Genomic DNA, 11,146 nt, shown 5'->3' with positions numbered 1-11,146 from the left:
ATTCTTTTGAAAAACAGCCTACTGAAATCGGATCATGTACGTTTTGTGTACCTCGAGAAACTTCTGTAAGAACAGTGTAAGCCTTCAGTTGAAAACTTGAACTGCACATATTTCAGTGTAGATGAATTTTAAAACCAATAAGTCTGGTTCGGTTCAAAAGTACGTGTGATAAACTTTCTATTGACACCCCAAACGACACTGTACGGCTCGTGTAAATGGAGAAATTTTTGTAAAAAAAAGTGCAATTTTTCGGTTTTTGATCACCTTTTACAAGCCACACAAGCTTCGATTTTTTTTAAGTGGTTTTGGCTTTTAGGGTCGAAAACCTTTCTAGGCACATAAAAGTCAACTGGAAAATGCGTCCGATTTTGGTAGGCTGTTTTTCAACAAAAGAATCCCTCTTAAGGCGGATACACATTACCATTCTAGTGTCAGTTGAGAATACAATATTTCGCAATATTTAACGAAAGAGAGAAAATCGTATTCTCATTTTATGCGAAATATGCAGAATCGCAGAATTCTGAATATTTAGTATTTTGTCGATTCTTATGTCAATTGTTTTCATCGTTCGATATCTTGTGCGTCATGTGTTATACACATCTAACTATCGCATCGTTCAATATCGTCGTTTTTTTTGGTGCAAAATTGTTGGGAATACGACGAAAATAAAGCCTAATGTGTATCCGCCTTTACTAAATTGGCGATATGTTTCCCCACTAGCCTATTTTTGGGAAATTGATTTTCTAAATTTGCTAAATCTTCCCCAAAATTTGCTACGATTTTCCCAAATTTTGATGAAATTTCCCAAGTTTTGCTAAGATCTGGCAAATATTGTAAACTTTCAGCCAATTTAGAAAATTAATTTCCCAAAAAAGCCCTACCTGTGCTGAACGTTAATTATTTTCGTCTAACGTGCATTTCGTTCAATGCTGCCTCTGAAGGGTAATTGTTTTCGTTAGAATTCAAGCTCTAAAAATCATTGCTCCCAATCATTTTATATGTTCAGGGCCATTCTACGAGTTATAAATTTCAGCGTTATACATCGCCGAATTGATAACTCAGACCACTGCTGTAAGTCAATACAAATGAATCTCAATTAATTCTCTAATTAAAACGAAAAGTCTCCAATTACTGCAGACGATACAGCATTTTGCAACCAAATTTAGATATTAAATTGGTTGAACGAGAAACAAAAGGAAAATACAAATTTGAAACGACAAATTTTAATTGACATCCAAATTGACCTATGCAAATGTTCTGATCGCTGCTGTTATAGCCTATCTGCATTTATATAAATTTTAAAGCATAAAAGAAAATTAAAATTTTTATTTTTTCGTCTTTCTGTTTTGCGCGGTGAAGTAATTTCTTTGCAGGAAGCAAACGATTGTCGATTGCGCTGGAGTTATACTTGGTCATTACACATTTGTTTTTTGTACACATTGTAGGCAATGAATGGTTTTAAAAAACGATTGTATAACATGGAACGTATTGATTATTGTGCTCGTCGATGTCTTAATAATAGATCGATATATAATAAGTCCGCTGATGGTTAGGTAGGTGGGTTGGTTGCTTATTTTGCAAAAAAAAGAAAGAAAAGAAGTGCTGTCGTTATTGGTTCGAGACCAATATATCGCATCCATTCGTGGAAATTGTGACTGCATAACCAAAACGTGCTTATTAAGTTTTCACAATTAAATTCATTGTATTACATTCGACGATATACTTTGTGTAACGTTATTAATACAACGAACGACATAACCAGGCAAATATATTTGTAACAATTCAAAAATATTGAAAAAAATTTTTTAATAAAATACTTCGTTGATGTCCGTCATAACCCGTCAATCATTTGGAAACAAAAAAAAACAAAATATATCGTTGCATAGCACTTAATAATTTCTTTACGCTGTTTAAACTCGATACTATAATTTAATGATATTTTGTACGAAATCATCAACCGTTACCATATCACATTCAACCATATTTGTAGCGAAAATGTTATAATTTTCAGTTTATTTCATAACAATAAACGGTCTACAGAACACCTCGAAATGTTAGATCACGCACTTCCACTTTTCTGTTCTTGTCTTCAGTAGAATTCGTTTTGTTTTTCTTTCTCGTATTCCTTTTTTTTACCAATTCATCAGCATGAGAGATGTTCTTCACGTGTAGGTCAAAATTCTGTTGGTGTTGTTGTTGTGTTTGGGTTTTTTTTATTCCTTTAATTATTTAATATTAACAGACAGACAAAAAATGAGTTCTTGAGCTCTTGATTAGATCCTATTTATTCACTAATTTTTGCGCTTACAACACACAGAAAAAAGCGCCTTTCTATTAATTACACCACATTTCCATTTCTGTTTATCCATACGTATACATATATACAACACCAGCGAACTGTATATATGTCTATTCAAATTTCTATACTTCATTTCCGGCACTTTTTGAATGTAATTTGATATCCTTGTGCGAGAAATGTCCGTTGCCATACGACTAATTTTGAAAATTTGCCGGTTTGATTCGCTGGATTTGTTTTATGCGGTTTTTTTTGCTGGCTTTGAATCGTTTTTGGCGTGTGATTATTATATGAAATTTCGTTCTAAATGGAGAGGCTTATTATTGTGTACGGATGGTCGTTCATTAACATTATTCCATTCTAAAGAATTGTATTAAAGCGAAACTCGAATTTTCGTTTGCTTTTAACTCAGGATTTTACAATTTTGAATGTTCCCAGACGGTATTTGGGATGGCTTGTTTTCGAGGCATCATTAACAAATCTACATAGAAACTAGCGTGAACTTTGTCAGTTCCAATGACAGCCAGTTGAGTACCCATTTTTTAATATTAGCCACTACAGTTGGCACCAGGGCCAGTGTGTACAAGAGGCGCAAAATTGGAAGGGCACATCGGCACATATCGAGGGCAACATCACTAAATGACATATCCCCGATATCTCAGAAACTGCTGATCCGATTTTGATAAACTTTTTTTTGTCATGACAGGTAGTAAAAAGCTATGAATGTTTAACTCGACATGAAGTCAATGGACCATATGGTTCGGAAAACTGAAAACCTCTAGAGAATACGACGAAAAATGCTAATTTCACTGACTCTCATAACTTTTTGCTACCGTTCAACGAAAAAAAGTTTATCAAAATCGGTGCAGTAGTTTCTGATATATCCGAGATATGCTCTTTACCTCTTTAGTGATGTTCTCCTGGTCCGATGACCAGTTAGGGCCTGGCTACACTAACGATGTCAGTGGACATTGGATTTTATAGTCTGGGTTCTTATGTCCATCCGTGCGCTGGGGAACTCATCGACAATGGAATATGATAGAGGGGTAAAAGTTGTGGAACTATTTTTCTTTTGGTGTCGCGAACCAGTTACACCGGTAAAATAGCCGGTTTAGTGTAAAACAAAAAACTTGAATATCTCCGTTAAAAAGGAATATTCTCTTATGGGAGCCTCATTCATTGCCAACATTTTATGGACTGGAAACTGGGACTAGAAAAATGTCCTAGATATTTGGGATCTCAAAGAAGTGACACAAAAATACCGCTTACTTTTACCCCAATTTTCCTGGTCAAATCGAAACATATTTCACTGGTATGGACCTCTATGGAAAGTTGAAGACTAGCACTTTCGGATCTAGCCGGTCGAGCATGAGCTTTTCAGAGGGACCATAGATGCGAGCCTGGAAACTAAGAGTAGCAAAACTACATTTTGTGTGTGTCAAGTTTTGCATATTCTAGAACCTATAAAGTGGTTTTTTTTTAATTTTTTGTGCCTAAAATGTGGACGAAGTGTTACAATGTCCACTAGTAAGTAGAACCTACAATTACTTTCAATCCTGAATGCTCCACCTGTTTCCAATCCTAGAAATCACGGATTATGTTCATTATGTTCATTATGTCCACTTTTATCAAGTTTTTTTGGTTTTCTGCTGGATTTGTGGCGTTTTTGAGGTGAATAGAGGTAAATGATTACATTATTTATGAATGCTCCATCCCGTTCATGATCCTAGAAATCGCTGATTACGTTCACTTCTATCAAGTTTTTTGGATTTCTGCTGGATTTTTAGTATTTTTGAGGTAAAAAAAGACAATTAGAGATGCAACGAAGAACGTTCATTCCGTACTGAGATGATTATTTATGGTACAATTACCAATTCCAAGTTTCTAACACTGTCGTCCTATGAGTGACTCATATGCATTCACCCGTTCTGTCTACCAGTTCCCAGTGAAGAAAAATATAAACTCAAACCCTAAAGTAGAAGTTAAAAAGTTTAACAACATAAACATTTAATTTGAAAAACGATAATACGAAAACAGCAAAAATATGGCCAATTAAAAATACTGCTGGCCGTCGGTTTAAGTTCCTAATGAATGCGAATATCATTATTCTCTTACCAATTGATATATATTCGATTTGATGCATTAGTATACGACTACGACACTATAAGCAACTTCCATTTTATATATGACCATTGTAATACATAGCCTTTTCAAGTGTTATTTATATGATTCGGGAGCCAGTGATGGTGTGGTTGTTTAGGTAATGCGCTTTGAGTGATACTTGAATATCCTGTTCACGTGAACAATTATATTTCCATTTGAACTGTATACGAACCTAATGACATTATTGTAAGCGTCTTATTGAACAAAATGAAAAATTGATATAAAATGTGTATACCAAATCGGTAAGAACGCAGCAATCGGTAAGGGACGAACTGAAGCATGGCTTATACTACTCAACTATTAGGATATGGTTTTGGTATATAATAAAAAAAAACAACCAATACGTCTGTTCCGAGGCACAGCACTGCTTCTAGTATGAACATAGAAAATATTAGGAGGCTGATGAAATGACAGTAGGCACTGCGTTTCTTTTGTACAGATAGATGACTCATTTCCATTGTGTGAGTTACAATACAAGCAATCCTAAGCGGTAGCTCTTATCACAAACACTTGACACTTATCGATTTAGTGTTGATGCTAGGAGCAGTGCTGTGTCCAGGGCCATACAAATAGTCAAATTACTGTCAAAATTTCATCTATATAGACATAACCTCATCAATGTTAATTCATATGAAAAACGATCTCTGTGGATGAAATCGTGTTCGTTCGGCCAGCGAAAATTCGTGTTTACAGTTACTTGAGAAACCTATGAATGGACTGGACATGGACTTCTCCATATACAACGTCTTCATCGATAATAACATAGCACTCTCAAGCACCGAAGGACAGGGCTATGATAATAACGAAATTTCGTTACTTGATGGTGAAACGAAACAAAAGAAGAAAAAAGTTCAACGAAAATAATGAAAACGTAAAAAATGTGGTGTGTGTTCATAACCGAAAAAAATTGCGTGACTAAACCAATCTTCGAGGTGTCATTATTTGTAATATTACTTTGTAATACAACTCTACGTATATATAGGTTTACGTATGGATATTATATAGATGGGTCACATTAAACGAAGTGTTTGCGATTATACACGCACTGACATCTATGTGATGTAATTAAGCAGAACTGTTTTGTAGAAATATTTGCATGAAGGATTTTCCACAATAAATGTCCAACAGAGTGAGTGTGCACGGTTGTAACTGAAACAACACCGACAACAGAAAATAACAGTAATAAATTACCTCAAATGAAGAAGACCGATTCACCAACATATTTCCTAAATGTTTACCATGCGGCAGATCTAGCAGCAATATTGTTGTCGAGACGAAGTAACGGCAAAAATCTTTTACTTTCTTAGTTTTGGGTGAACTTTACTATACGGATAAGGACGTGCAAGCTTTCTGTCCTCGATTTCGATAACAGATGAGGCGACATCCGCAGCCGATTTTAATTTACGGTTGCAGTCGGCACATGTACTATTTTCCAACTTCAAACTCAGAGAGCGACTGGTTCGAACTGAAAGAGCGAGTTAGAGCTCAGAGTCCAATGTGATCTTGATTCTGTATAAAAATCAATTGAAGGAGTGCTTTTCTGGATCTATTTTCAATTCCCCCAAAAATTTCACAAGACAGCCGCAAACAGACTTCCATTTACTGTATACAGATTCAACGTTTCATACCATTCTAACTGCAACCACTTGATGGCAAACATGCTAATTTAACTTTCCTTCAAATTTCCTCCATTTCACACATTAGCTCAAAGAATGTGCTGAGTCACAAAAAAAGAGAAGAAGAAAGGGAAAACCGTTTTAAACATTTTCCTCAGTGCCATTTTTGCCTTTAACTTGAATATCTTCAAAAGAATGCGTCAAAGTGTGCTTTCTTAAGCCTTTTAAGTGCTTACCTTTATGTCCCAACAAGTACTACTTTCGTTCATTTCAATGACGAGGTAAGCATATAAAATGTAAAGAAACGTTAAAGGATATCAGAAATAGGATTAGCCTGGCATTTACATTCAACAAAAATGTGCAGATGGAGAGGGAGAGCGAAAAAAATGAATTGATTGTCATTATATTACTCTTGCCACAACAGAGAACAACACTTTGCGGAAGTGTTTTCATGGTAACGTTTGATGCTGTTGGAAAAAGAACGGGGTAAGCACAAAATATGTATATATATTTTAGTTGGTACAGAATATATAAAGCCAGCAGACATTTATCTCTAAAGAAGATTTTGTGGGTTTTTACACGAAAATTTTCGGGACAATAAAGGCGTTAATAGCATAAAATTGTGTGAGAAGCCATCGAAATGTGTCTTTGGTGCATAATTCTATAAATCACAAAGCTTCATTGTTTGTTAAGAGTAAAATTAAATTGGGGCCACAAAGAAAGTTGAAAGTCATTAAGTAATATTGTTTGTCATGAAATTTCATTTTTCTTATAGTTCGCTACTGTGACATGTTTCGTTTCTGCATTTAACTATTAATTTATTTTTGCTTTCACATATAAACATAGCTAACGCCGACCCGTACGAAACACCTATTCGTATCAAAAGCCTTTAATGTGAAACTCTTCATTTCTCTTACTTCATTTTCTTCTCTGCTGAAAAACTATTCTTCCTTTTAAATCACTTACATTATCCACTCTTTGCCTTGTTATCATATACAATTAAATTGCCGGAGGCAATATAGACAGCCCCGTACGAAGTCAAATTTCATAAATTCCTATTTAAACAGCTATATACCGCTATATTTACCTATATTTCACTGTAAATAAACATTTCACAGAGGAATATGCTATTATATAGCTCTATATGCCTGTATATAGCTCAATTGAGCTGTATATAGGTATATATAGATGTCCATATATGGAATCCCTGAAACCCCTCACACTTAACACATTATTTCCATGTTAACAGAAACTCTCTAAGCATCATTTTTCCCACTTTATAAATATACTAAAATCCAATATGGCCGCCGGCAGCCATTTTGTTAGGAGACCGGAAATAGTACCGACGCTTTACATTCGTTAATACCTTTCAAACAAACAAAAAATCATGAAATTCGGTCAAAATTTACTCGAGATATTGTCAAAATACACCACGTTCACTGTACTTCCGAGTAGCCAGATAAGAGCTCACTCCAAGAGACCTAGCTCACGCTCCGGAGAACATAATTTCATAATTTTTTTTCCCTGATTGGTACGGTCAATACCTATCTAATAAAGCTAAAACAGACGAAATATGTTCAAATTTGGCCGACCTACAAGCAAAAACTGCTTGCCGCCCTGTGTCTGTTCCACACCAAGGGGTCTAACTCACGAGTCGGTCATCCGATTTCCATAAACTTTTTTTTTATTTGACGTATCACTTACAAGTTTAACGTTTAAATGTCCGGAGATATCTTCGAAAAACCGCAAAGCACTTATTGGGCCACAGCTCGGGAGGGGTCGATCCAAAATCACTCATCTTCGAACTTAGCCTGTCTTTTGACATTACCAAACGGGAAAAAAAAGAATTTTCAAAATCGGATGCGTTTTACTCAAGTTATCGTGCAGACAGAGACACGGACAGACGGACAGACGGACAGACAGACGGACAGACAGACGGACATTTTTTTTTTCGCGGATTTGGCATCTCTAGACAACCACAATAGGTTTCCCCTTACTCAGGGAGTCCAATTCGACGTGTTACAAACGTATGCGTAAACCTATAAGACCCCAGTACTTCGTACGGGTCTAAAAATCAGATTTTTGAAAAGGCTTCTTCTTTCAACGCCCTCAGCATGTAAAATCCATTACATAACTCGGGATAAAAATGTAAAGTCTCGTTTTCGTGTGTTTATTGACCTCGGCTTCGCCTCGGATCAACAAAATTCACACGAAAACTCTACTTTTCATCTTTTTATCCCTAGTCATGTAAAATACTATTACATGGATTTTACATGCTAAGGGCGTCGAAAGAAGTGCTTGAAACATGAAAAGTACGGTTTTCGACGCATTAGCATGTAAATAAAATTGACGTAACCGAGGGTGAGTGATCAATGCTAAAAATATCAATGTAGTGGTTCTAAAATGCGTTCAAACCCCGAAGCTGGTACTACATTCTTCCAAGACCTTCCCGAATTTTGTTTACCATAAAGAATATTTTTAATGCAAGCTTGAATGATATGACCTTCACCGTTGAACTCTCCAAAATCAAGAGATATGACAACAGTAAAAAAATCAAGGGAGAATACGAATAGGATCTTGTTTCAAATTTTCAATATTATAGATGATTAGAGTTATTGGATAACACTTTCCACTATATACTTGTGTGAATCTTGTGACCCCATGTCCATTATTCTAAGTAAATGCACGACCTAGTGCTCCGAAGTCTATGAAACAAATGTGGTCGTTGTACAAAACGCAGAAAGTAAAAAGAGACTCACTTCCTCTTCTCGAACAATTCCGTGCACATGAATTAATTTCAAAATATAACTTCTGCAGCATCTTCAGCTGCTCACATACTTTCATAGTCAGTGTACCAGGGCCTATTTTAGGGAATTAAATTCTTTAAAATTCCCCAATGAATTCTAGTTTCTCTTAAATCTAGCTCAAAAACACAAAAAACAACTAAAAAGGCTATAATAAGCGGAGACAGTTCGATCTATAGATCAGTGTCAAATAGCGGTTTATTCTCTCAAACAATATATATATAATTTCATATAATTTTTTGTGAAAATGACAGCTTATTTGACACAATGATCTATTGTTATTTAAGGGAAACAGATAAAATGTGACAGAAAATTAGAGAATCTTTGGGAATTTGATTCCCCTTAAACAGGCCCTGACATAAGCAGATATAAATTATCAAAATTATGTTCAAAATTAGCTCTGGTACATGCTCTTAGCCTTAGCACTGAACCAAGCACTAGTATCCCTCTTGGAAAATCTGTTCTACTGCTTGGTTGCAAATGCTATGACTTAACTTTCCCATAACATTCCACGCAACCATGTACCTTTCATGAAACTGAATAAACATCCATAAGAAAATGGCTCCGATTTCTTCTGACCTCTGAGATACACAAACAAATCAGCTGGAAAATACATACGATTTTGACTGGATGTTTTTCAAACGAATCCTTCGAAAGACTGTTGTTGAGGCTACCAATTTTTCGCATCGACCATCAGTGCCATAATACAATTGTCAGGCAAAGATTTTTTCAGTTCAAGAATCCTTGGCTGTAAATTCTGTCACCGTTTAGAGTTTCATTGGTTTCATCGATTTTCGAGACCGATTAAAATAGAGATGTTTTTGGAATAATTTTGCTGATGACTGCAGTAATATTATAGTCGCAAAAGTGAACTTTCTGAAATCCCTTCTTTATTTAGAGCACTAAATAGTTGCACTTTTCAGACGATTTTCTTCCCCTATAACGTTACCTAAACTGGCGTAAAATTGAATCTTACTTTTAATAGCAAACAAAATCCTAATAGAAAATCCAATTTTTTTCATTATATCCATTACAAATCTCCATAAAGACACCGCCGATATTCTTCTATACAATTCCTATTCCAAATACGAAGTAAGAAAAAGAATATTTCTCTTTTTTTGCAATCGTAACATAAAAAATAAGTCGAACTTTTGTGCACATCATACGTATATATTATATGTTTGTGTAGTATAAGGTGGATGGTGTACTTTTATCAATTTTAAATCCAACCGACGCCATAAAGATATCCCTGAAGTATATTTTTCAGAGTCTTTTTTGAACGCTTAAACGTTTTCATGTTCAACATTTTGTAGTACTCTAATCGTTTAATTGGCTTAATCCTCCTTTTCTTTCAGGTCGACATTAAAGTGTACGGCTCTGAGTAAAATATCTTGACATTTTATTTTCTTTTGCATAAAATGCTGAATTATAAACGTAAAAAGAACCAGTATTTTAAGGCACAACATCACCACCACGAAAGTTTTATCAGTTCGCGTTGATTTTTTTCGGTTCTCTGTTTCGTATAAAATGTTCTCGATTGTCGTCAAGGTTTTGTTGTTTTTTTTCCCTGAAGTTATTAATTATGTGATTTTTAATTAACATTTTGTAGCATCTTTTCGACATTTTTATTGATTGGTATTAAAATGGAAATTGATTGATTGAATTTACCTGATTGCCAGTCATCGGGGGTCTTGTGGAATTTCTCTTTCGCGTCATGGTTGTTTTATCGATCGTCTCATGCTCAATTAATTTCTGACGAGGTACAAGTTATTGAGTAAGTCGGTAAGTGATGGTACAAAAAAAATGAAAAATTGGTAAGAGAGAAATTCCATATGTTTTTAAAGTTATCATTTCAGTTATTAGAAAACATTGGCTTTACAGTGGCAGCCTATTGGCCAATCTTTGAACTTCAGCCAACGACAAAAAAATCCTTGTACCAAGTGGTGCCCTTGATTGTTTAAAAAAAACACCAAGTGCACTATGGTTCCTCGAAATTGGTATCTGTCGATTTAATTAATTAATTTTTAATGCAGACCCTCTACCAATGGTGTGGCCAGGTAAAGTTCAAAGTCAACATGAAATAATCTGAAACCCGAAAATCATTTGACTGGGTCTACACGCACGCACGGCATTTTGAAAACATGCAAAATTCACAAAAAACCAGTATACCACGGAACGGAAAATGTGTCCGTTTTAAAAATTCCGCTAGTGTACGTGACATAATTCAATAGGTCAACGATAATCAGGCTTCGGTTCGTTTCAGGTTA

The sequence above is a fragment of the Bradysia coprophila genome, unplaced genomic scaffold (genome assembly GCF_014529535.1).
Source record: "Bradysia coprophila strain Holo2 unplaced genomic scaffold, BU_Bcop_v1 contig_732, whole genome shotgun sequence".
NCBI lineage: Eukaryota > Metazoa > Arthropoda > Insecta > Diptera > Sciaridae > Bradysia > Bradysia coprophila.
Note: the sequence above shows the minus strand (reverse complement) of the source record.